The sequence below is a fragment of the Corvus cornix genome, chromosome 3 (genome assembly GCF_000738735.6).
Source record: "Corvus cornix cornix isolate S_Up_H32 chromosome 3, ASM73873v5, whole genome shotgun sequence".
Classification (NCBI taxonomy): domain Eukaryota; kingdom Metazoa; phylum Chordata; class Aves; order Passeriformes; family Corvidae; genus Corvus; species Corvus cornix.
In genome coordinates, this window is record NC_047056.1 from 59,512,408 (window position 1) to 59,539,763 (window position 27,356).

At 42.9% G+C, this 27,356-nt stretch overlaps 1 long non-coding RNA gene across 1 annotated transcript in view; it reads left to right on the forward strand.

Moving 5' to 3' along the window:
* Positions 1–26,693, forward strand: part of LOC109145669 — a 46,368-nt gene extending 19,675 nt beyond the window's left edge. The window contains exon 3 of the long non-coding RNA XR_002047225.3: positions 21,636–26,693. This is a non-coding gene — a long non-coding RNA (uncharacterized LOC109145669). The remainder of the gene's footprint in view (positions 1–21,635) is intronic.
* Positions 26,694–27,356: the final 663 nt, after the last annotated feature.

Consider the following 27,356-nt stretch of genomic DNA (forward strand, 5'->3'; position numbering starts at 1 on the left):
TTTGTATGACCTGAAGTGCCCTAAGTCCACTGAAAATTCAGGAGGGAGAAAATGGAAATAACTAATGGTGTATCATTTCTCAGTTGCACAGAATATGCCTGGACCAGCAAGTCGGGTAGTACACAGCAGAATATATTTTGCTATCAGTGATGTTTTGGGGCTATTTCCATTATGCAGAGGTCTGTCATCAGAAAAAAAGAATGAACACTGTGAATACTGTCAAAAGATGTGTTCTCAATGGCACTTTACATCTTAGAAATGCACAAATACTGCATGTGCTTCAGTTCCTATAGTACTACCTAACTGCACATAAAGATGGGGAAATGGAGGAACCAAAGAGCCATTGCCTTCAAGTCCCCTGCTCTGAATTCCAGTTTCTGCTCACCCCTCCAGAAGTCAAAAAGGCAAATGGAGAAGACAGCTTGTAGGCACACAAACAGCATCCTGGTTTTGACAGCTGCCACGTGCTGCCAGACACTCAGCCTGATGCATTTTCAACCACCTGACATGCGTGACACACTGCCACTTCTGCAGTCCTGCTCCTCTAGTTACAGCACTAGTCCCTGGAGTTTTCAAAGTAATGGGTTTTGGGGTTTTTTTGTGACAACACAGGAGCAGAAGCACCAGAAATGTCAGTGATTTTTCTGATCACTTTTGAGGGTTTCTTTTCTCTTCTTTGCTCTGGTCTATGCCTTAAAAACAGAACAGTTTAAGAGCTAACTGTATGGAATTGGAGCCTAAGGAAAATATGTTGGTTTTTTTCTAGAAAACTTCTAATTCTACTTCCACATTATCATGCAGCTCTGTGTTTGAATCTAGCTGCAGTAAACAAGAACTTACTGTAAAGCAATCAATATTCTACTCAAACTGGGCCTGGAGGAAGAAAAGGGCCTGATGAGTCATTAACATCCATGGTGCCAGCAGAATTGATACTGTCTGATGATCCATCTTCGGCAGTCTGCTCTCAGCATTGTTGTTATTTCTTATCCTTCCTTCCATTTCCCATGTTATTGAAGCCTTTCTTGGAAGAGGTCCAGCTGTCCCCTGGGAAGTCAGCTTTGTTGTACCAGATACACCAACACAGACTTCAGAGTGTTGTGGATTCGTTCTGAATGTAATGAAGCTTCTTCCACTCTTGCGTTTATAACACATAGTGAGGGATGTTGGTTAACAAGGACCCTGCTGGCCATGCTGGCTGCAAGCTGGTCACACCTGGAGAGTAAATAAAAGCCTTGTGGCCTCCCCAGCCTATAGGAACAGCTGGTTTTTTCATCAGTTCAGCATCTCCCATTAAAAAATAAAAAACATCACACACAATGCCCCAGGGAATTCAGCTTCATTCGTAAATCTGAGGATTAGCCCACTGTAAATACACCAGACACAGCAGTCAAGCTAAATGTTGAAAGGCAATGCTGTACCATCACTGCATTAATTCACCCAGCTCATCAGTATTTAATCACCAGATCCAGGTGGCTTTTCAGAACCATTGGATTATTAGAACTCAGTGGGATTCCTTATATCTATTGCCACTTTATTCAGGAAGCAAATATTTTGTAGCAACAATAGACTTATTTCCTACAGCTGTCAAATGTTGACAGCAATACACACTAATGTTTCTGAGGAGGAGCTATTCCTCCTATCTGGAGTTCAATAGGCATCTCAGATCTGCAGCCTGCAGTTCAGCAACACTGAGAAGTAGATTCTGACATTAAGAAATTAAAAACTAAGTCATGTTTCTCATGGCCTGGATAAAACCACCACAGTTCAGTTTCAGCCTCCCTTTTGGGAATGTGCCAGCTGAAGTGGCTCGGGTAGCACAGGGACATGAGGAGGAAAGGCACAGGGACAGGTCTGTGTGCTCAGCTGCTCCCAGGTGCTGCCCAGTGCCTCAGCACTGCTGCATCCCATGGCATGTAGGTACCATCAGGCTGAGGAAGAGGACAGAGAATATGGAATAGGATGTCAGCATTATACAGTGGCTTGTCCAAGCCCGGGACTACAGGACCACAGGGGAAAGGTAAGACACATTAATTTAATGCTGCACATGAACAAAGCCACGGAAGCAGGAAGGGTGCAGCTGTGGGCAAATGATAAACAACAACACAAAATTTTGCCTAGTCCTCTTTAGATTCAAATCATCAATTAACCTGCTGAGGAGAAGCATTGTGGACTCCTCATCCTTGAAGATATTCACAAGTAGACTACAGAAGGCCCTGGACAAAATGACGTGAGTCATGCTGCCCCAGGGACTCCTTCCACCTTAAATTATCCTATAACCCAATAGCTCAGGAAAATAAGTAGATAGCAGGGAAAACTACACAAAACATTTGTAAGGAGACATTGTTATGGTCTCTATGGTAATAAATACTGATGTGAACCCTGAAAGGTGACCGTGTTCCTACTTCCAGACAGGAGATGTCAATTATCAGCACCATAAAAAGGACAGCTTCACAGTGCAGCATTTTAATAAGACATATTCCATACAGTATTTTTGACGGAGAGAATAAGCTTTTGTTCACATTGTACTGTGTACGTATTTCATGGCTCTTCACTGAGATGCAGTACTGAATACTTTCACATTAGATTAAGTAAATGTAAATTAGTATTTTAGCAAGACAATAGCAAATCAGTGGTCTTAGCATTTGATTTTGCTGGAAAACTCTTTTATTAGAGAGCAAGCAAAAGCTTTACTGAGTATAATTAATCAATAGATGTGAACTGACTAAACTTTTTCACTTGTTTTGACAAAAAGTCCTGTTTTCCTTCTGTGCTGCTAAGGATAGTTCACAGCTTGGCTACAGTCCAGCAGTATAAAGCTCCACCAGGTTCACAGGGGATTCCTGAAGTGCTTTATTGTTAAGTGTCAAAGGTTGTATTATAAACCTTAAATATTCCATCTGCTCCTACTCCTCCTATTTTAGAATGTGTGTAACTTTAGCCTTGGGGTCTTAATAGAGTTAAAATTTTTTTATTGGCTTAGCACAGAGGAAAATCACTGCAAGTCGATCACATGGTCATGGGTTAAGCTGGCAAGCTGCACTGCTAGACACAATGACTTTGGGGACTGACATGTAGGAACAGGCCCTGGGTAGCCAAGACCTAGTAATGGGCCTATTGCTGCTTCTGAAACTCAGATAAGCTATTACCAAGTATCTTTGTATTTAAGAGAAGTACTTTTTCCACCTAAGACATTTGCAGATCTACTTTAGTATAGTAAGTCTCTGGTGATTTCTCACATCAATAACAGAAATTTATACCTGGCCTGCCTTAAAGCAACAAAACCCTCCCCCACTTCCTCTCCTATTTGGTTCCTGCTATTAAAGGATTCAGTTTTAAACAAGTTTAATATCCAGAAATCTCATAACTTTCTTTATTGTTTGTTGTCTGTTGTTTGGGGTTTTTTTGTTTGTTTGCTTTGTTGTTTTTTTGGGTTTTCTTCTACCCTGGAATACATCACATGATTGGAGTTTGTTTAGAAGTAGAGAAGCTGAAAATTCTTTATTTTATTTCTCTCTTCTGGCACAAAGAATGCCCCCCTCCCCCACCCCCCCCAAAAAATCTAACCTTGTAATTGCCGTCATAGCAAATTTTCCTAGGCTTTAAAATGGTGCAATGCAAAATCAGCTAGAGCTGTACTCAAAATTGTCCTCTGATCCTCAGTTCACAAAGTTTCTAAGCAGAGATGGCTGTAGAGGGAGAGGACACAGGTGAAAAGTGACAGTGTGGTCCTTGTATGCAAGGGGAAAGAGAAGTCAAAAGGCAGCAACGACAGCTCAGCTTCCAGAAACCCTGATGGGAAGGTGTGGCAGCCAGGAAGCTTGCTCAAGCATCCAAGCACTGTAGGAGTGCTTTATAGTTATAGTATAGTTATAGTATAGAACTATTTATCCAGTTCCAGCTATTGCTTTTAATGCCATACTTGTTTCTTCCTGCTTTCCTATGCCATGTGGAAGGCCCTCAGACTCATTCTGCATCCTTTTCGTTGAAAAATCTGTGGCAGCAGCAGCTTCTCAAACTCCCAAAACCCAAGGCAGAGAAAGGCAGAGGGGTAGGAGAGGAATAAGTGGTGCATTATCATCACAGTAAAAGTATCTAAAAGAAAACAACAGCAAAAGCAAAAATTGCTTTAAAAAATGTTTGGTCAGATTTTAAAAAAAAAAAATAGTGGGAATTGAGATCCTGCTCTTGTTTCTGCCCCACTCTAGTCCCTCCAAGCATTAGAGAAACCTCCATGGTGCTTATGCCAGTGTTGCACATACCTGTTTCTAGAGCAAGGCAGGATAGAGGAAGGTAACACTGTGTTTGTGCTCTGGCATCTTCCTGAACTCTCACTTTATGTCACTTTATACCACTTTAGAAAATCCTACGCTGGAAATTAATCTCTGTAGAAGAGAAACCCATTCTGTCTGTTTAACAGCTAGGCACAACCTGCCACAAAAACACAGGAGTTTAGAAATATCTGAGACCATGGAGTGTCTAAGTCACTTCATTGTATGGAGCGTTTTGAAATTAAAAAAGAAATACTTCGCTCATCCTTTTCCACTGCTCCTTTTATTGGTATGAGAAGATTAATTAAAATATCAAGCTTGTTTTAGATTTGTGTTTATGTTAACAAATCTTGCCAGTCTATTAACAATGAAGAGTTTGCCGTTTTCAGTCAAAACACTGATATAAAAAAGGAGGAAGTAGAAATACACTGAGGAAAAGCTTCACTCCACAGAAAGCTGGTGACTTCCAGTCAGGAACACTTCAAAGAGTCATATTATAAAAAGAAATAGTTTACTCTTAGGCATGTTGATAAGACAAGATTTGTAGGCAGACTTGACCTTTTTACTGAATGAAGTAGCTTAGCTGGAAAAGAAATGAGGATTTGGACACCACTTCTCTGAAGAACCTGGAGATTTGAGGATTGTTTAATTTGTTGACATCTATTATGTTAGGAGACTTCTGTTGGCCAAGCCTTCAAACTGCCTCCTCTACTTTCAGAACATTCAGAAAATCAGTTGAAAAACTGGCTTGTAGAAGATGTAAAACAGGCACAGTCAAAGGGATTAGGCATCCAAATAGTTAAGCTAAATTGTATCTTCTTTGATTTCACGGTCCTTATTAACTTCTGATGGAGCTCGGCAAATGTATCCGAGGGCATGGTTTCGGTTTTGAAGTGTAAATTGGCCCTTCCCTATCCTAGTTTAAAGCTCTAGTGTATCAATTTGCAAAACCTATTTTTTCACACTGCTGTTGTAATATATTCCACAAATTGAATCCGCAGTGGCAGTGTTACAACCGCTCACGAGCCAGTTAAACACTCAGCCTCTCCAACACTGCCCTGCAGAATTCATCCCTGCCATCATCCCGCTGGAGGTAACTCTGATTCCTTTGAAGTTGGTGAAAAAACTTCAGAAATTCACCCTGAATTTCACTTGAATCTGTAAAAGGTGAGATCAAAAACATCTAGAAAAATCCCTTGTGCAAAAGGGACTAATACAGAGTGTTGCTTTTGTAATTGCCACTTAATTAGACATGTAATGATTTCATGCCTGGAGAATTTGAAGGAACAACATAGCAAATACACATGGAAGCACACACCTTCTTTGCTCTCGTCTGCTAAAACTGCTTGTTCTGACAGTATTTCTGAACAGCTGAAGGATTAATAATCATTAATCTAGATTATTGAAAGATAGGAACATATCTTTCAATACGATAATAAGATAGGCACACATCCCGCAAAGCACATATTCAGCAGCTGGGTGCACATCTCCTTGGAGCAGCAGCACTTGCAATGAAGAGGGACAAAGGGCATTCAGGAGATTGAAGTGAATACAGTGTATAGGATGGAGCACAGGAGCACTTTGATGTCCTTGGATAAAAGCGTAAAATACTTTCTGACACATACAGGATAGGTCAAGGTAAGGTTAGTCTTGTTTCTCAAAAAGATGTCTTGTTATATTTTGATCTTGTAAAAACAACTTTTAAAATGCTCAGGTTTTTCAGAATGCAAACTGTCACTCGTGCTTTCCTTACTCGTATTTTTCGGACTGAAATAATGTCTTGTCTTCCTTTTTCTTCCTGAATGAAACCCAGAATAAACCCAGAATAAGTTCATAATAACTAGGAAAAAAAAACCCATCACAAAAACATTCTCAGTGACCCCCTGATCAGCTTTCTGTGGGAGCTAGCAGGAAAACGGTGAGGGGTACAGGGACATGGATGCCTTCCCTGCTCCAGGAGTTAGGAAGCAAGGTTGGGTTAGAAACTGCTGAAAGCCTGCTGAGGCTGGTGTCAGCACACAGCAAGTTCCTGAGGCTGGAGCAGAGTAAGGGAGAAGTGAGTCTGGCTGGCTGCTTTTGTCTCCTTGCAACCTAATTGCATGGAAATGTTTTGGGAACACACAGCTGCCATTACACATGGCGCTGGCCCGTATTTGAAAGCAGACAGAAATGCCTGTTTAACCAGCCCCGGGATTTCTGCGTGGCTGCGGGAAGACGTTCTTTTTCTAACACAGGCAGACAAGCCCCTGGCAGTTTATCAAGCCACAGCAGCCATGTGTTTCAATAAGGACCATTTGCACCCAAGGACAGGTGGGACCCTAAATCTGCATGGCAAAGATAATGTTTCCTCTCTGTATCTTAAGACAGGGAGCTGCCAAGTGACACTTCTGCCATCAGCAGCTTCTTAATGAGAAGCAGTGATTACTGGAGGTGTTTGGGAACCCATTTAACGTGTGGCCTCTTCTGTCCCCAAACCGGCAGCTTTGCTCACCAGGAACACTTTGCTCTTTGATACTACCTGCTGCCTTCTCCATTTGTCCATGCTGACCCCACCCCAGAAATACTCTCACTCCATCAGCTCTGTGCTGCCTGAAGTACCAGGCAACCACCAGCCCCATGGCATCCTGCAGGCCATCCATGGGTGTTCTGCGCCCATCCACTCATTCTCTCGTCTGGGAGGGACACCTGGCCCTTGGCATCTCTTGCTCAGTGGTTCATTCCTTCAAGGAGAGGTTGCTCAGCTCACATTGCTTTTTTGGGGTCTCTTTGTACTTTGCTTGCTTTGAATTATCCCCATCATCTTCCCACCAAGGCACTTTGGCAACAGTGCCTTTTTCCCACAGCTCATCTGGGTAAAAGTCGGGAAGAAAACCAACTGGGATTGTGCTGGTGAAAAAGTGGCCCTGATTTTCTCCAGCCTGCTAAACCCACTGTGACTCAGGAGAGACAGAGCAGTAGCTGGCTGCATGCAAATTTAATTGTGAGGCTTTTAAATGGATTTAAATGGGTTTAGCTATTCCAAAGCAGCTTTCATATGTGTCTCTCAGCTGCAGAGTGTTTAGACCTCCATGGAGAATTTGACTTCTCTCAAACTAGCTTTGTGGGTTTGTTTATGCAAGGATCTAGGCATTTTGGGTGTTAAAGAAGCTTTAAAACATTATTGGCTGCAAAGCAAAAGGACCTGGTTGTTGGCCCAGGGCAGAAGCAATAGCTGATCCAGCTGATAAGAATGATTTATTCAAAATTAGACCTATCACACTTCAGGCTTACGATAAAAAGTGCTTTCCGTAATCACATCATAAATTCAAAGTTATCCTATGCTCCAGGATAAAGACTATGCATAGAAATTAAGTACCTTTTACACAGAGGCAGAGAACAATTAGATCACAGTCTGTCTCAAGATATTAAACCAGTTCAGAGCCTGAAAACTTCCAGTAATGTCAAGACCCACAGGGAAAATGCCCTTCTTGTATTGCAGCCACTGCTTAAGGTGTGCACATGTTGTTGTTCAGCCCCTATAAATTGCAGTTTCACACTGGCTGCTCCATTCTCTCCCCGGGGTAGCATCTCACCAGATTTGCCTGAGAGGATCAGGTTATCTGTGTATAACTGCAATAGTTTTTTCATATCAAGCTTACTACTTAGAGCCCCATGGAGCCTGGCGGCTGCGCTGACCTTTGGTACATTCGTTATTGCTCATGACTGAGGCAGACCTATAACTGTGCATGATGCCTTACAGACACAAACACATCGTTACTGTTTCAAGGAGGGACCATATCAGCTTAAAAAGTGCTGTGCCAGGATAATAGTTGGAACGAGGCTAATGAGCTATTCAACTGTGATCAGGGAGAAGTGTAAGGATGTGGGTGAGTTTATTGATCTCAGCCTGGCAGAGCTCCAACTAATGCCTCTCTCACCTGGTATCACCAGAAGTAAGAGCCCGTTCAACACTTGAAACAGCAATCATGAAATTGAAATAACAGAGCATTAAACACCAGGCATTTTCCGCCTCCGTTATTCTTCCTACAATAAAACCTGGCTTTGCATGAAGGAGGCTTCATGAGAAGTGAAACCAGTGTAGACAGCAACAGTGATACCAAGAGAGGCACTTTGCACAGCATTTGCAGCTGAGTAAATTGGTCAAAATTCTTGTGTTGCTTCAGTTCATCAGAAGACCCAAACACCCACTCACCAGTGCTACCTGCTCTCCTCACACCACACCTGCTCTCACAGCAGAATATGTTTCTCCATCACCCACCCAGGGACTGTGAGAAGGGGAAGAGGAAGAGGCTCAGTAGAAAACATCTCCAATGGGAGGTGCTGAGTCCAGATGACTTAACCATGCCACAACCCACAGTGGTGGAAGAACTGACTCTATTTTGACCTTTTTTGTCTTTGGAATAATCTTGTAAAAAACTGCTTGGAGCCACTGGTGCCCATTTGTTCTTCCCAATACCTTTTTCTGGAGCAGAACAATGTGTCCTGTTATGAGGCCTTTTCATCTTCTATCCAGAGCTCTAGCATACGTGGAGTTTACCTCAGGTTTCAGAAACATGCACTTTTTCTCTGAATGTTGAACAAACTGTAATGCAGAATTGCCTACAAATTGCCATCAGATGGATGTTGATTACAGTAAATAAGAACTGGAAGGATTGTACAGAAGGAACTTGAAAGCAACTTAAATGAAGCTCATTTATGTTTTCTCATCCTGCCTTCAGTTGCTTTGTTGAGTATACACTACATTTTATACCCTGATTGAAATTCAAATTACTTTCTACGTGGGAAGGTCTATTCAGAACTAAGGATACCCTTCATCTGCAGATTCGGGGATCTTTTATTTAATATGCAGTATTTAGCCAAAGGGCAGGTTGTCAAGCAAAGCAGCCTGAGCTGGGCAAACAAAAGGAAAGTACTTCAGTGAAGGGAAACCTTCACCACAGGGTTTGGGCAAAGTGAGACCCTTGCCCCCACCCTATCTGTCCCTTCACAAAAATCTCTGTTAGTGCTGCTGGAATGGACTAGGCAGGCACCGTAGCATGGGAGTGTGAGGGAGAGGCCCCATGTTCAGTATGTGCAACTCAGCAGGCCTCCTGTCTGCGATTAGCCCTTTTAGAGCACTGCCACTCCAGCACAGCAGAGCCTGCCTATGAACCAAGAACCATTAATACATTTTTTTCTCAGTTGCTTGCTGTGAAATTGCAGTGACATAGTATGAGGGAAAGAAAGGGCTGGTGTCACTGGTAAAAGCGATGAGATGCTGTCTTGGCTTGAAAGACAGGTGTCTGCCAAGGAAGGCAGGAGCCTCCCTTGAAATGAAAAATGCAACCCCCTTCCCTCTGAATTATTATAATTTTGAAATTAAGGGGCTTTCAGGCAAAGATATGAGGAACAGGAATAACAGTTCTAACAAGTCAAACAAACAGCAATAACTCTGGCAGTAACAGCAAACAATCACAAACCCAGTCCCAGCCTTCTCGGCTGTCGGGCCCTTTCCCCTCGGGTGAAGTTCCGCTCGCAGCCGGCAGGGGCGCTGGTGGCTCCCGGTGAGCAGGGCAGGTGCGATGGTTCCCCCGCGGCTGCAGGGGGCGCTCCAGAGCGAGCTCGGGGAGCACGCGGCACCGGTGCCCTGGGATCCCGGGAGGGATGGAACAAAAAAGCTTCACAAACCCCTGGGCAGCCGATCCCGGTGTCCGGCCGGACCCTCGGGAACAGCAGGCTGGAGCAGCAGGGACGAGCACAAATCCCGGGTGGCAGATGAGATGGATCGAACTCCAGAGCTGCAGTGGGAACCCCGGGAGGTCTCAGCAGGCAGGGCGTGCGGGGCTACAGAGTAGCAAAGGCTCAAAGCAATGGCAGGGGCAGGGCGGCCGCAGCCCAGCTCCCAGTGGGGCAGGGAAAGGCGGGCTTGGGAATCCCGGGGTTTTCTCCCTGAGGCACCCCAGAAGATAGTGAACAGGTCCCTCTTTTAATAAGGCGGGGTGTTAGGGTCCCAGGGCAACAGCTGCTCCAGTGAGCAGGCTCCACTCATGGTAGAAGGACGGCAGCCAAAAAAGCAGAAGCCTGCAGTGCTGACGAATTCCCTCCACCACGATGGCGGCCTCTCTCTCCGTCCGAACACTGAGAACAACAGCCCACAAGCCCAGGTGAAAGAGAGTAGCCCGTTGGACCCCTCCCTCTGTGGCCAGGTCTTCTGTTTTCTCCCAAGCACAGAGCAATTTGTTGCCCCAGCAACATATATGGGAAAAATTCCTCAAGAGAAAAAGAAAACAGAAGGGGAACTCCCAAAACCCCAACAGATGCATCTTCAAAAGAGAATGAAATTTTATGTTTCCAAAAGAGAGCAAGCAAGATATAAAAATAATCAATGGCTCCCACCACCTGATCCCACTTCAGTAGTGAGAAATGTCTGGAGTAAGTGGATGCTCTTTAATATTTACGGTGCTATATGTGAGCAGAGATAAAGCCCAGTAGCACTTTGCTCCATGTCACACTCCCAGTTAGCAGCAGGGGAAAAGGCAAGTTCTCCCTAGCTTCTGAAGAAGGGTCTGGAGCACAGGTCTGATGAAGAACTTCTGAGGGCCTGGGATTGTTTGGACTGGAAAAAAGGAGGCTCAGGGGAGACCTTATCACTCTCTACAACTGCCGGAAAGGTTGTATCCAGGTGGGGGTCTGCCTCTTTTCCCAAACAACAGGTGATAGGATGAGAAGGAATGCCCTCAAGCTGTGCCAGGGGAGATTGGGTATTACAAAAATATCACCACGGAAAGGATTGTGAAGCGCTGGGACAGGCTGCCCAGGGAAGGGTTGAGTCACCAGTGTTGGTGGTATTTGAAAGACATGTAGTTGTGGCACTTGGGGACATGGTTTAGTGTTGGACTTGGCAGTGCTGAGTTAATGGTTGGACTTGATAATCTTAAAGGTCCTTTCCAACCTAAAGAATTCTATGATTCCATATTTTTGTTTTCATAGCATGTTGGCAGTGTTCTCCTCCTGATACAGACCAAAAAAAACCTCAAAAAACCAATTAACCAACATTTTTCACAGGTACTTGTCTAATTGTCTTCCTGTCTCTAGAAAACACTTCCAGCTAAACCTACACAGCAGATGCAGAAGTAACACCGTGATTAGAGAGCGGTGGTGAGAGACTCAATCTGCTTAATTCAGTGTTTTTAACTTGCTGAAAAAATGTAATTTTTTCCCCTTTCACTCTTTGATTTTAAATGATTGATGCAATAAATTATCAGTAATTGGACTCCGTAGGTTTGCATCCTTCAACAGTCCCCAATTAGCCATGTAGCACATTGCACATGGCTGGTCTCCGAGTGCTGTGGGAGATCGCTTTTCTGGGGCACCCCACATCCTTAGCCCATGGGCTGCCATGCCTTCCCTTCTGGAAGAGGGCACACCACAGAGGCTGCCGCTCCAGAGCCCAAGCAGGGCTTTCTTCTTGTCAGAATTTACAGTTGTGTCCTTTGTCCCTGGTAAGGAGATGGAGCTTTGCAGCTATGGCAGCTCCCCCTGGGGCACTGCTCTCTTTCTCCCTCCTCCTTCTCATTCACAGCTGTCTGCAGCCACCTTGGTGGTGAGCAGAAATACTGAATATGTGAGAAAATGTTAAACTGTAGCAGACATCCTTGAGTAAAAAGGCTTCTGAAAGCTGTAGATGTGAGTTGACAATTGTTAATTCTCTGTACTGAAAAGTCCGATTTAAAGTGACGGGTTTTAGAACAGCTTTTGGATCTGATTTTCAGGTTGGCCTGAGCCATATCTTTTTCCTTTTGGCTCATGATAAGGGCAAGAGTAATCTGGTGAATATGAACATCAATCCTGATTCAGACTCCAGTTGAAATGAACCAATTAACAAAGCTGGAGACGTCCAAGGTGCCTGATTATAGGTATTCCTGCCCTTTTTTTGAAAGTGAATAGAAGATCTTCATATGTATGAACTAGGGAATTTTTTTTTTTTGGCATGATCACCTGTCACCTAGAAACCTGCAGCTTGTGAAAAAATGACCTTTGTCCCATAGGTAAGAAGATATTTTTTCTGTCTCATTTCCAGTTAGGATTTCTTCCCTGCTACTCCCACTGTCAGTGTCCTTCTCCAGGATACCTGGATGTTCCAAACTCTTGCTTGATACATGCCCTTCTCTCTTGGGCACTTCTGCTGTTGTGCAGCAAAGGTTGCACTGCCCAGCGTTGATGATACTGCAAGTGCTGGGCAGCTGCTGCTGGTCCCCTCCACACCCAATGCTAGAGAAAAAGCAATGCTGTAGCACAGGCTTCCCTCCCACATGCCGTGTGGGAGGATGAAGTGATGCAGTGACACAAGGGGCTTGTGCAGCTGAAAAGCCCCAGGCCTGCAGTGTGCAGAGAAACAGGGATAACACAACCAGACAGGTCTGTCCTGGGAAATACAGCCTTGGGTTCATGCTCCAGCAATGCCTTGGCATAGTGCACCAAATAAAGGTGGCAGAGATATCTGATATAAAAGCAAGCTGGTTCTGAGCACAGGGAGAATGAGAAAACCCAGAGGAAGCTTTGAAAGGATGGACAATATGGTGGATAGGAGCACTCTTTGAGTCATAAATGTGACCACCCATGTAGCCAAGATGTTCAAGTAGTGACGATTTCAACCCAGATGGACAGAGATGTGCAGCAATGCTTTCTTGTGCTGCTTCAATGAACGGGCAAGGCATCAACTGGAGTCAGCAGTTGTCATCAACTGGAGTCACAGCCCTGTGATAGCAGGGCCAGACCACCCCTGGCTACAGCAGCCACCCTCTCATAAAAGGGCTCTTTCCACAATTTTTCTTAGGGGATCAGCCTGTAATGCTAATAATTATGCCATCTGAGTATTGCTTTATTGTGAATTTAACAATTTTCAGGCATTAGGAAGAAAGATCCACCCATCCTGCAGGCTCCATGAGAAAAAACTAGAGTGCTTTGGAAGTGGTATGTATTTGATGCAAATAAATGGCATATTCAAAACTTAAGAGTTCCACACACCGTTTGGTTTTGTAAGTCATCATAATCAATACACATACCAAAACATTCTTGATGTGTGGTGACTGTTGGGAAAGCTTTAAGATCTCATAATGCCAAAGTCAGAGCACAGATCCACAGTTTAACTAAAGGTCTTTGGAAAGTTGTATTTGGAAATACCCTCCAGTTCTTGAAAACCTTAATTGGTAACAATTGTTACCAATTAACAAGTGGCAGGACAAGAAGAAATGGCCTCAGGTTGTGCCAGGGAAGGTTTAGATTGGACATTAGGAAAAATTTCTTTGCTGAAAGGGAGGTCAGGCATTGGAAAGATTGCCCAGGGAAGTGGTTGAGCCACCATCCCTGGAGATATTTAAAAGACATTTAGATGTGGCACTTGGGGACATGGTTTAGTGGTGGACTTGGCAGTGCTGGGTTAATGACTGGATTTGATAATTTTAGAGGTCCTTTCCAAACTTAGCAATTCTATGATTCTGTGGTCAGTGAGCTGTTAACTCATCCATGGTTATTCGGATAAGGATTTCTTCATCTATAATGCTTTTATGCTAATACTGCTATCCCACACCATTGTTCTTGTTACTGCTTTGAGGAAATGCAGATGAGACTCTTTCAGTTTAAAGATTTAATTTTTCTCCTGCAAAGTATTAGCTGTGAAGACCAAATGGTCTTCATGCTTAAGTCTCAAAAGCCCAGTGCACACTGTGGTTATGGTATGACTGCATCTTTGCAGCACACTTCTGGAGTGTCCAGGGAAAAGAGCTTATTTCCCAGCTGGGAGGGGGACATGGCATTGGGACTGATCTAACAGGGAGGTGACAAGCCCATGGTGGTGGGCAATGCCCCCAAAATTCTCAAAAGCAAGCCCAAGTCAATCTTCTTACTTGGGTAAATAAAAGCTTTGCCGCCCAAAACTGGGGTCTTGGCCCCAAAGCTCTGCTTCCTTTGCATCTCAGCCAGTCATGTGTACTCTTCCCAGGAAAAACAGAGATATTCCTTGGCTCCCAAGCCTAGGCATTCCAACACACTCAGCTGCCACAACCTCCTCAGGGCTACCACCAAGGTGGTTTTCTTTACAATAGGAGCCATTGAATTAGTAACAGCAGGAATCCTGTCAGAGCAAACTCTTCTAATTGATATGTTTGTGGCACCGTAATGATGGCAGTAAGGCAGAAATAATCTGACCTATCCTTGACTAATTCAATCATCTGGAGCCTTTAGAAAACTGACCCAACTGATCTAATCATGCTGTGGGAATAGACTAATGAACCATCAGATACTGCTGCATCTCTTTTTCCCACACTCCCAGTCTCTAACACAGATGCTGGAAGTGGCTCTTTGCTCCTCCTGTTCATGTCATCCCCTTTCCATTTGCTGGGACAGCAGGCATCTCTGCTCTACCTGCTGGATATGTGGGACTCTGGCATGTCTCTTCTCCAGCCTTTGAACCTTACATGTCTTCCAGAGGCTCAAAAACTATTTCCCTGGAAGAATGGACAAGCATGGTAGGAGATCTCCAGTAGCAGGATTTCTCTGAGGAAGTTCCAAGCATTTTCTCTGCCTTTGGTGTCACCTGCTCACAAAAAGAGTTGGGAGCACTCTTGGCAAAATGCATTTTCTTTTCACATTCAGGATAGAAACCTGTTAGTGAATATTTACAAAAATATGACTGCTGTGTCCTTAGATTGCATTATACTCATAACAACTGAAAAATCTTCCCTTCCTGAATATACACTCTATGACAGTTGCATGTGCTATTCAGCTGTACAATTGTGTCATCATTGGGCAATCCTTGCATAGATTTTCTAATATGTAGAGTAGACCAGGGGAAAAAAATCCAAAGGAATATATTTACACAGTGTCCCAGTAACTTAATCATGCTTGCAATATTTTCCTTCTGATGCCTGAAGCAATGGGTTGGTGTAACAGAGATATGCATGTTCAAAGATCTATTTCTCCTCTGAAGTTGTTAAATATGTCCTCAAAATATACCAAAGAAATTGTGAAGAGCCTGATCAACTTTTACTGCCAATGGGATCTCTTCATTTTATCAGTCCTCATATTGGGTCCAGATTCTTATTATTATTGAATAAATAGGCCAGATTAATGAATGATGAAATAACACATTCTGGTCTAGATCTCTGCATTACAGCAAAAAAATCCCCTCAACATCAGTCCAGAGCAGAAACTGAAACAAAACTGAGACAGTATACAGAGGGTTTGTGTTAATGGATTAATATATATCTTATTTTATGTTTGTGTTCGAGGCTGGTAGGACACAAACCATCTCTGTGATTGAACATATGAGCCATAAGATGAAATCTGTTTACATGCTGTACTGGACCTCCCTCACATTCAGTTAAGCTGAAGTGCTCAGAGTGGTCTGTGTCTGTAAGCGCACACCTCCCTGTGTGCTCTGGTGGGTGGCATCCATTAGTTATAAATAATCTTACTATTTTTAAAGTATCTTTTGCTTTAAAAGAAAATGGATTATAAATAGCAGTAGCATCACTTCTGCTTGTTTTCCCATGCACTGGCTGTGTTGCTCAGTGACACAAACCCCACTGATGGCACACAATAAGATGAGTGATCTTAAAATATCTGGCTGTTGTTGATGTTTCCACCTAATACCAAAAGCTAGAGGGACTTACTGACAAAAGTGGGTGAACATACCTGTGAATCCCATTGACAACTAATCAACTGTTTCATTTCTATGAATAATTAAAAAATAATGCATGTTTATTCCATTTTTTGTTCTGTATTTGAAAATATTTCAAGCTACCTGTATCCTATTAGGATGTCACTAGTAACTCCTATGGAAGTTAAGAAAATTCAGGGAATAAATTAAAGTCCGTAGATATAACCAATCTATCCCCACATCCTAAAAGAGTTTGCTGAGAAGGCTTTTCTGTATTAAGAGAACGAGTCTCAGATGCTGTGGAAGGGTGATAATACATACAATAGTTTTAAAAATACTATCATTGTGAATAATGCAATGCAATATATATATATAGCAGCCTGCCACAAGTCTTAGGAAAAGTAGTAATTAAAAATAAAAATGGAGAATCACTTCTGATAGGATTTGTTCAGTCCGCTTCAGGTATCAGGTGATAACTGTGGTAATAATAGTGGCATGATTGCAGCATGAATATATCTTTCCAAGTGGAAAATGAAAGATATAAAGAGCTTCCTTAATCTATCAGGAAAAAAAAACAAACAAAACAAACCCCTTCCTGGTAAGCAAATCCAGAGAAATCCAATCAGCAATTAGGATCATATTCTTACCACCAAGAGCACTTAGTGGAACACGGTGCTAACAGAAATGAAGAAATCTCTTGTTGTTTTCCAGGAAAAGCTGGATGCATTTGTAGGAAAACAGGGCAGGAACCAACAGTGCATGTTGGCCATGAAAAATGAGTGGGACTGCATGGGGCAGGGAGGCAGAGCCGGAGACAGCAGCCCTGTCACACCACACTGCTGGGCATGAGCAAGACACCCCTCCATCTCTGAGGAGAGGAAAATCACTGTCCCTAAAATCTGATCTGCTGCCTTTCAGCATAGATACTTTAGTCCAGGTGGTGGCTGAAATGTAAATTCTTTGAGATGTCTGACAGGTGCTATTTTGGGTATTTGCAGCCTACTTCAGATACACGATTTCTCTTTTCTCAGGGGTTGTGCACCCAAAGGCAGGACATGGACATCCTGGTATTCCTGACACCTACAACTGCCCACCTGCCAGATTCATATACCCCACCTGACCATGCAAAACTGAACTGATTTTGTCTGGGTGATCCTTCCAGCATGTCAGTGGGGCAGGACTGAATGCACTGAGAGTTCTGGGCTTGTTTTCACTTGGTTGTGATCCATTTTCTGTGATTGTCGAGGGGTTTCATTTAATGCAGTGAGTCTGAAACCTGGGCAATGCCTACAATTCTCTGCTCTTCCCTCCAGCACATTATACTTGCTGGCTTTGACCACTTGCAGCAGGTTTTAAATCTGCTACAATATGTTGGGAATGGCTTCTGTAAATGTCCTTTTTGTCCATGCATTACCTGCGTGCAAGCTGGTCCGTCTCAGTTCAGCACTCCTACAAAGCCAGTGCTTGTATGCAGTGACTGCAGTATTTTCACTGTTGTTTCAGCCTGTGTGAAAACACTTCATTTCCAAGCTGCCTTTCAGCTCTGCATCCACAAAAAATATGATGATTTGGGTTCTTTGCTTGTTTAGTTCTGGTTTTGTCGTCCCACTGCCAACAGACAGCCATGTGCAATGGACAGAAGAGGAAAAGAACAACTTGCACCATCTGTAGCCCCTGAGTGTCCAATAGCACCTTACCCCAGATGCCAGAGTTTATCCCATGCCTGATAAGCCCTGGCAATTTCTTCTGCTCCATTTGCTCCTTCCCAAACCAACCATGAGACACTAAATGCTTGCCATGCTCAGCACCAGGTACCTGGCAAGCCAGGGGCCACGTTGCCTTGGCTAGCTCTCATCCACAGGGGATTTGAGCACTTGTTTTGTAGAGTGAAGTGAGGACAAAAGAAAGCAGAGGAGCCCGGAGCAGCCCAGCTCTGGGCAGGGAAGCTGAAGGAAAGGGCTTGTGCTGCAAAACCCTGAACTCTCAAATCAGTAAGGATGACGCCATTTTTTCTCAGGATGTAATTAAAACTTCCTCATTTGTGCAAGCTGCAGTAGAGAGAATTGTATTTGTTTTAAAGATTGGAAATGCGGAGGACTGTGTTGCTGTACCCTGTCCTGTTTGCTGCCATCATCTGGATGCCTTTAAGTATGCCTAGGAGCAACCCCTGGAGCCCCAGAGACCACCACGTACTTGGGTTCTTGGGCACTACTGGAATGTCATTTTAAATGATGGATGGCACTAAGAGGCTCTGCAGGGAAGTTCAGCAATGGAGCTGGTGAGTCTGCAACATGTGGCAGGGCTGGAGGGCCCTCAGCCAGCTCAAGAATTGCTGTGGCTTGTGAGACACTCAGCTTCCCTGAAGGAAGATGAAGAACTTGTCCGAAGACCAACTCAGCCACGTTGTTTCTACAGTCAAGAGCTTTGCACCAAATGAAGCCATTTCTGATCATGTCAGGAGCGAATTGGGGCGTTCCAGCCAAGGGGAAGGGTCTCCTGACTCCAGGAAGCCTACTGGGAAGCCTACTGCCCTCCCAGCATGATGGTCAAAACCACAGTGTGCTGGCAGGGAAAGGAGATGTCCATCAGTGCTGGGTTCAGGGTACAGAGATACCCCAAACACCCCAGGATGTTCCCTTGTGTCACTGGGGCAAAGCTGAACCAAAAGGGGCAGGTGTTGGGGTCCCTTCCCTGAGGCTTTCACTGTTTCTAACCTTGCTCTGGTAACTCCTCTTCCTTTTCTCCACTAAGTGCTCAGGCCTCATCACTGTCTGAGATGGAGCAGGACCCTGCAGCTGTGTGCCACACAACTTGCCCCAGGCAGTGGCTTTGTCAGTGGCAGCACTGAAATACCAGGGCAATGTCTACGTTTCTCTGCTCGTAGAGAGGGGTTGTTTCTGTGGCACAAGGGTGCTCAGTGCCTCTGCATGTGTTCACAAGTGGACAAAGCACAGCTCTGCCTGCCTGTCCTGAACCACAACAGGTGATAGGGCTGAGGAAAAAGAAGAAATCCATGGAAACAAACTTCACAGACAAATGCGAAGTTCTGGGAAGTATGGGCAAGAGCCAGAAAAAAAACCCAGACTGACAATTTCCATGTTGGTATTTACCCTCAGAGATATATTACACGACACTTGGGATTTCCATGCTGGATTATGAGACTTTTGCAGGAGGATTTCTCTGCTGGAGACTGAGTGAGAAACTCAGCTGACATTTTCCAGTAGCATCAGGAAAGGCCTTTGACACAGAGAACTTCACTATCAGAGCTTTTTCATGTCTGCCTTACTACTTTTTGGATAAAAAGAAAGTTTGTAACAATTTAACTTTCAATATCTGATCTTTCATACCATTAATCAATGCCCATGTTTATTTCTATTTTTACTTACACATCACATGGCTGAAGTTGAGTCATTCTGGCAGAAGGATTCAGCAATGATGAAGTGGCATGTTGCCACTTCCATGACTTTAGTCCTGTTCTGTGCAAGCCAGGGAACATGAAAGCACATGATGTGGAAGTTTAGCATAGTTTTTCCTGACTAGCAAATTCAATAGCTCTCCTCTGTCCCTAAGTTTTAGTGTAGCTCTCAAAGTGTGTGTTGTGAGACCTTACAGCTGTAAGCTCCAGTAACTCACCTAAAGACTCTTGAATGTGAGTATGAAAAACTTAAAAATAACACATTTGAAAGACATGGTATGAATTTGTTGGGATTTACAGTAAAAAAAAGTGAAAGAAGTTTTTATTTTTTTCCTCTGTGCTAGTGAGCATTTAAACAACATGTTCTCCTAGACCTATGATGTCTAAGCTGTTCCAAAAGTTCAAAACCCAAATAAAACTAAACAAAACAGGTCCTAGTGTCCCAGCTAATGACACCCATAGTGTGTGAGGGTGCCGTGCTTCCCAGTGTATGCTGGACAGCAGCCTTAGAGGGCATGCCATAGTATTTGTCAGGAATGCCTTCAGCTAGGTGAGGAAAGCCTCCTACTTCTCAGCCCAATACTCAGTTTAATAGATGCTGGGAGGAAAGGAGGGAGGGAGGGAGGGGAAGTGATTTACTTAGTTCAGAGTGGAACTTCCAGGGCCACATAAAGTTGCTTCAAAGTTTGCTTTAAACAAAATATTAAATTAAAATGCTGCTTTAAGAACAACCAGGTAAGATTAGTATCAAATATCATCAAAATGCCGAAGAAATGGTAAGAGGGTTTTGTGAAACAGCAAATATCAACAGGAAATGTACCTCTCTGTGCACAGTAGGGAGAAAGAGGAACCAATCAATAGGGGACTAATGAAAGTACCAAACAATTAAATTGCCTCTGGCATTGCAAATGAGAGCTGTAGACGAGTATACATATAAACTCAATTTCCAAGGTCAGAAGAGGACTCATGCAGCCTGCAAAGAAGTGGCATCAGATCACGCTTAAGAGATTAAGAATATTTTAGTTGAACAAAGCTGCCCAGCTGGAAAAAATTACAGAGATTGCATGTTTGTTTCTTGGCATTTTCAGCATTTTTCTGAGGGAAGGGAGACCTTTCCAGGAAAAGAAAGGTAAGAGCAGCTTTTCCTCAAAGGAAGGTTTCTGCTTCAGATTTTAATTTCAAATGCCAAACAAATGTTATGGGATTTTTAGGGTTTGCTAATTTTTGCTTTTTCATGTTTTGTTCTCTGTTTCAGAGATGCTGTTAGGACTGAAACTGCTGCATAGTTGAGTTAAAGTGTTCCCAAAGTATTTTCAGCCCAAACGGAAGCAGGATATCCCAGTAATCATAAGGAAAACTTTGTTCTAACCCAGGCACAAAGTTGAGGTGCTTTTTCAGTTGTGCATCTAAACACCTACTGTTATTTCTAAGTGGATTTTCCAGGATTATTTACCACTGGCAGTTGAGATAACTGGAGGCATGAGACTGTTGCATTTGCTTTGAATTTATTTTAAATATTAAGATGACAGATTCTGTGAACCAAAGTTCAAGCATTTGTACTCTTGCAAATGAGTTTTGTGCTGTGGACTGTATCTAAATGTACAAGAAATTTTTTGTCTGGATACATCTGTTTGTCATTGTGGAAAACATAATCCTAAAGGTAAGTTTTCAGGTAGGTTTGTCCTGATGTAGAATAAACTCAAGTCTATAAAATTATATTGGTGTCTGCCAAAGATCTTCTCTAATGCTGAGTTTTACATTTGAAAATGAAGACTTAAATTGTATCCTTGAATCTGTTACTCTTGCCACATCCCTCAGAAAGCTGAAGGGACCTTGAGTCTTTCAAGTCTGCTTTCCATAGTGCTAAAATCGCAGGCAGCATTGCCAGTACACTTAGCAGGTTTGGGATCCAGCCATGGGTTGAACAGGGTTCTGTTTCCACCACCAGCAGAAGGGAAAGTGCTATAACAGACTCATTGCAAGGATGAAATTACTTGCACATTAAAGAAATGCATCTCTGAAGAGAAAATCAATCTGGTACTTGATGCTTGATATTTAGTCTATATTATAAAATATCATTACTGTAACTGAGTTTTAGAAATCACTCCAACAAAGATATGAAGGTTACACAGGAATGAAAAAATTTCCTGCTTGAAAACTGCAGCATAAGTCCAGATGGTGCAAAATGGCTTTAGCAGTACAGAAAATTGAAAGCATCTTTCTTTTTGAAGGCCAGAATCAAAGTTTCTTGTATAAAATATTATTACCTTCAGCATGCAGACTTTTCCTTTTTGCTAAATTCTCTCTCTTTCAGGACCTTATTTCCTACGCCTCAGATTGCCTAAATTGAAATACAGTAAAGAGGAAAGAACTATTGTAAATACTTGGAAGATCTCCCATCGCCTCCTTCCGACAATGAACGGCTGTCTGGTTTTGTGCCCTGATTTCACCTGCATGAGCCTTGGCAGAAGGATGAAAGGAGAGAGCCATGCAATTTTACCTCCATTAGGATCTCTATTTTCTCCCCTGAGGTGAACCCATTCTTGGGAGCTTTCATCAGCCAAACTGTTCATCTGAAAGAGAAGAAGGACCCTTTTTCTTTTTGGTTGCAAGGCCTTGTATGATCCAAGTTTCTCCTGGTAACTGTCGAATTGAGAAGTAGGCAGCTGTACATGAGCTCCACTATTTGAGCTTCTCATATAGGAAAACTAATTTATCCATGCCAGTTCTATTACACTTGTACTTATAAAGGATCTAGCACAGTTTTCACAGTATATTTTGGCACAGGCACCATTAAAACCTTTCAACTGAAAGGGCACTGTAGACTCCACTACGGTCACTGGCAGCAGGTGCTTGTTCTTACTACTTTCTGTTGTGGCTTTATAAGTAGCATGACAAATCCAAAAGTCCTGGAGCTGAAAGCAAGAGATACAAATGCAAGGTGCTGCTCACTGTACGTGACGAGGTGCTAAGTGTGCACTGCTTTTCCTCTGAAATCAAGCAATGCAGCAAAACAGACCCAGTGAAATCTGGCTACCAGAAAATGAGTAATTTCTGCATGACTCAGTCCTAGGATGGTTTGAAATGGCCACACTGTACCCCATTCCCTAAACTTATTTCAGATCCCAAGGACTTGAAAGTGGTAAATGTGTCATCAATATTTAATGAAAACCCTGGGGAAATTTTGAGAATTACAAGAAGATAAATGTGCCTTATACACTGAGCGGATTAATGGGAAAACATTAGAAAATAGATAAATATGTCATATATGGAATGAATCAACATTGCTTTTAGAGTAAAAGCAGTTGGAGCTATTTGAAAATATCAACAAACATACAATTAAGGATGAGGTAATCATCAAATCATTTTAACAATGTCTCTTCTCAAAGTGCATTAAAGAAACGAAGCAATTATGATTATAAAATTAGTAGAGCAATAGGAAATGTAGAACTCCATAAATGTTCGTAAGTGATCATGAAAATAATGTGAGGACTTAGGAGACACTTTCTACTGATAGTAGTGAATTACTCACAGTAGTCAAAGCTAAGTCTACCAAGATCTGTAAAATATTTTGTGAGAATGTCGATAGATAATGCAGTATCTGAATAAATTCAATACTGATAAATACAAATCAGTGCAAAACCTACCTTAATTACACATTCACAATAACGGTTTCTAAATGAGCTATTGCTACCCAGGAAAAAGATCTTGCAATCCTTGTGAGTATTTCTCTGAACATTTCACCTTAGTTCAGGGCAGTGATGAAAAAGCTAAACTGAATGCTATGAATTATTAGGAAAGAAATAGGGAATACAAAAGAAAACATCATCATGCCAGACTATATGTGACTCTGGAATGATAACGGTGTCTTCAGTTCTAGTCACATCAGTCCAGAAGTTCTGTTGTAGAGCACAAGAGGTGTAAAAATGGTCAGCAAGGATAAAAATACAGAAATAAAAACCAGTTCCCATATGAGAAGAAAACACACTCTCAAATAGACAACAAAGAGCAAGTGGGTTATTTGTGTTAGTAAGGAGCTCTAAATTCAGCTAAGGTGCAAGGGATGAGGATAATTCCCTGTGCCAGTGGTGGATACTGCTGAAGCATGAAAATCCCCTCGGGCTTTAGAAGAGCAATCTGCACATATTATCACCTTCAGTAGGCTCTCGTGAACTTACCAAGCCTATGATTATATTTTTATTGCTAATCTGATCACAGCTTGATAGCAATGTTTTTCCTGTATATGATCAAATGAATGGTACAGCAATTTTCCAAAGCCCAAGGAATAAGGGTAACAAAGCTCACATCTTTTACAAACTGGCCAAATGAAACATTTATAAAATCTCATATTTTAAAAGACAGATATAGCTTTATAGTAGGGGCTTTCCTAAAGTGGATGTGGTTTTGGTATCAACCCACAGTGGATTTCCTGTCATCCATTCATCCCCCAAGCCACATAAAGATTTTCCACTAACAAGATCCTTCTGCGGTAGGTTCCACAGGTCAATTATCTACTGTATGTTAAACCCTTCTTCTGTTTGTGTCCTGCCAGCATCCTCTGATGTCCCTTACTGCAACACAATATTTTGAAAGGATCCAGGCTACCGAAGCACCAAGTAATAATACAGACCCAGCCGGCTGGCAGGTCTTCAAGAAGGACCATAATTTAATAGAAGATAAATCAGAAAGGACCATAACAGAAAAGCAGTATGAATGATACATTCTCTCCAGTTAGCAGCTCTGGTGCACTGAGAAGAACCAGACTCTCTCCTAGCTCTGGCAATGCTACTTCACCCCCAAACCCCAAACTGGAGAAACAAAAGTGTAATTTCAATTGTAATTATTATTCAGGCAATGTTTCATCCTGATCTAATAGCACACTAAAAAGATTTTCTTTCAAAATAAGTCTTTATTTTCTGCAATCACAATCTATCATGCATTATCTATTTGGTCCAATGTATTGCATTTGACTCTCTGGTCTAGTTGAAATACATTTGCCCTGAGAGGGTGTAAATTACCCAGATTGCCTGCCTGGGAGAAGGTGACCTTGCTCAAGGCACCACATCTATGCCAGGCACAACCACATGGCTGTTCCTCAGTTGAAGGCCATGGTGCCTCAGCTGGAGGCAAATCTTCCCAGGGGGTGAGGATTTGCAGTGTCCTGTCTGAAAAACAGAGCTGCCCACCAACCTGTTTCTGGGAACATCTCCCTGACCTTGGCATCCAAACATTTCTGATTTGGCACAGCAATAAAAGGGCAGCTGTCAGTCTGAGTATCAAAGAGCTCTGGGCAAGGCTTGCTAAGGATGCTAAGAACCATGGTGTGGTATGAGCCTGGCCATTTCCTGTGCACACTGTGGGTACAGATTTGTGGCCTAGCAGGGCACAAGAGCAACCCAAGCCACTCTGCATTTTGCAGCCCAGCTCTGCTTCTGTGAGAGCTGGGACTATACCAAATAGCACTCAAATTATTATTGTGAAATAGGGCTGAGTTTGTCTTTTGCTCGTTAATTCACTTATGACTTCCACTGTGTTTTATTATCATTTATGTCTCTTCTCTGCTCTTTGGAAATAATTTTCATTTTTGCTAATCAGGCTGGTAATCAAAGCCTCCAGTTCCAGATGCAAGTCTCCACTCACAAAGTCCCTGAAGGGCTGATGGCTGGAAACTAGGAGGATGTGCCGGGGAAAGAAACACTCAGCTGCCCCTGCTGCAGCAGCCACTGCTCCTATAAGCGGGAACACAGCTTTTTGTGCTCTCTCAGTTCTTACATTCACATGAGTAAAGCGGAGGGGGGGAAATTTTTGGTTTAAAATAATATGGAAATGCATGTGAATTACCGCTTGATATGTGTAATACCTCTTAAGACAGGAGACAGATTTCCTATTCTCATTTGGCTCTGAAACCATGGGATATTCTGAGTTGGAGGGGGCCCACAAGGGAAACAGTCAAAACCGGACAAAAAATATTGAGTTTCTCTAATGTTTTGTTTGTCATAAAAACGTCGCTGATTATTCTTGAATAATTTTTTGCATGATTTTTGATCCCACAAAAAGCAACAATGTGACTTCTGGAATGAATTTTTAAGTATGCTCGCAGGTTTATTTTGCCATTATTTAACTCTGTTTATCCCAGAGGCTCAGAACAAGGGTTTTAAAGCTATTAAGTATTGCCCTTAGTATACTTTTATTTCTGTTAATGCACATGTGACGCCCTGGTTATACTTTTCCCATAGACTGTTGGGGGAATTTACCTCAGTTGGGTAGCAAGGGCATTTTCAGCTTTTAAACACACTTTTAATCAGTAGTCTGATTAAAAACAGGGCTACTTTAGACATCATGCCAGCAGCCCACTCTATAAACAACTGCCTAAGAAGTATTTACTGGTACAGTTTTGGGATTCTCCTTCTTTCTCTGTCCTCTCAATAGAGAAATCTGGGTGATGAAAGACCCTCATGATGATTACTTTGAATCTGAAATCAGATTCTCTGAATCTGGGGTCTCCTATCCCAGGTTTGCTTAGCTTCTGGGTATGCTGCCACTCTGAGCCTCTTTTTCTCTTCAGTAAAGCTCCTCATGGTGTTCACATGAATGAGCACAACTCTTCTTGTCACGTAACTTACGTGACATGGACTTCTGCAGCTGCAGAAGAAAGAGCATGCAAGTGCTTTGTGCATAACCTGGGGTGTCTGCTCATACAATTAATAAAACTTTGGGTTAGCGGCTAAATCCACCAGCAAGCTTTTCTCTCTCTCATTTCTTCTGAAAGCTTCTTAATTTATTTGTGTGATTTTCAGGCTAAGTGTTGGTAGGATTATGAAGTTGCTTTACTGTTGGGAGAGTTTAACACAGATGCTGCAACATGTTCACACCAGACTGTGCTAGCTCTCTGTTGGGCTTGTTTTTATTTTTTAACTGGCCTTGCACAAACCTCCAAATCTAAATAACATGGTTAGTGAAGGATGAATTACACAAAACAGCTGAACTGAGCATTCCCATGTGGCATAGCCCCCACCAAAGGAGCACTGCAGGATGACTCCCAAGTAAACCACAGGAAGGAGAAGACTATGTGCAATATGGAGATTTTATCTGTGTGTTCAGTGTCCATTGCCATAGGATTCCATTTGATTTTGTCCATTGGCTTCCTGCACCTTTGTGTCTAATCCTCTGGGGCAAGCTTCTCTTTGGATTTCTCCAGAGCGAGGAAAGGAGACATGGTGAGGAAAATGTCCAATATTTCAGCAGAGGCAAGTGCTCTGAGATTATGTTCAAGAATAATGATTAACAAATGTTAGCTAACACTTCTCTGAAACCTCCTTAATCTAATTCTTGCAAGGACCAGTTTGAGTCTGGAATACAAATAGTAACATTAATCCACCCATGCATAAGCTAATGTAGTATTTGGATGGAAATGTCTGCTCCTGTGGAGAACAGCCCACGTGACAGATGTGGATGTGGCGAGGCTGCTGGGCATGTTGTGGCTGCCCCAGCCTGGGAACAAGGTCTTGTGTTGACAGCTGCCCTGTGCAGCTCTGATGGAGGCTGGCTGAAGGATGTGAGATGGGGTGGCAGCAGGTCAGCAGTGAGGGAATCTCTGGCTCACACAGCTGGTGGACCAGCACTGGTGGAGGGGGTGGCAGATGGCAGCTCAGCACCATGGAGACTTCAGTGCAGGGGACTGTGGACACCAAACCCTCTCCTCCTGTTCCATGCCCGCCTGGCCAGCAGAGAGACTTTGGGGTGGGGAGCGTGTCGAAGCTTAGCTTAGGAGTTTGTAAAACCCCATTTTTTAATGTGTTACGGAATAAACAATAATTTTATGCTTTTGAGTTTTGCATGTCCAATTTGTGGAGTCTCTTTATGACTGGTTAAAGATGCCCAAACAAACTGACCTGAACGAGAGGTCGCAACACACTTTGAGCTAGGACCTGTTCATGTTCACCTTCCCACCCCAGGTTTTCCTGTGCTGGTGGTGTAGCTTGTTCCCCAGTTTGGTAGAGCACATTGCTTTATCCAGAGAGCAGGCTCCCCATAC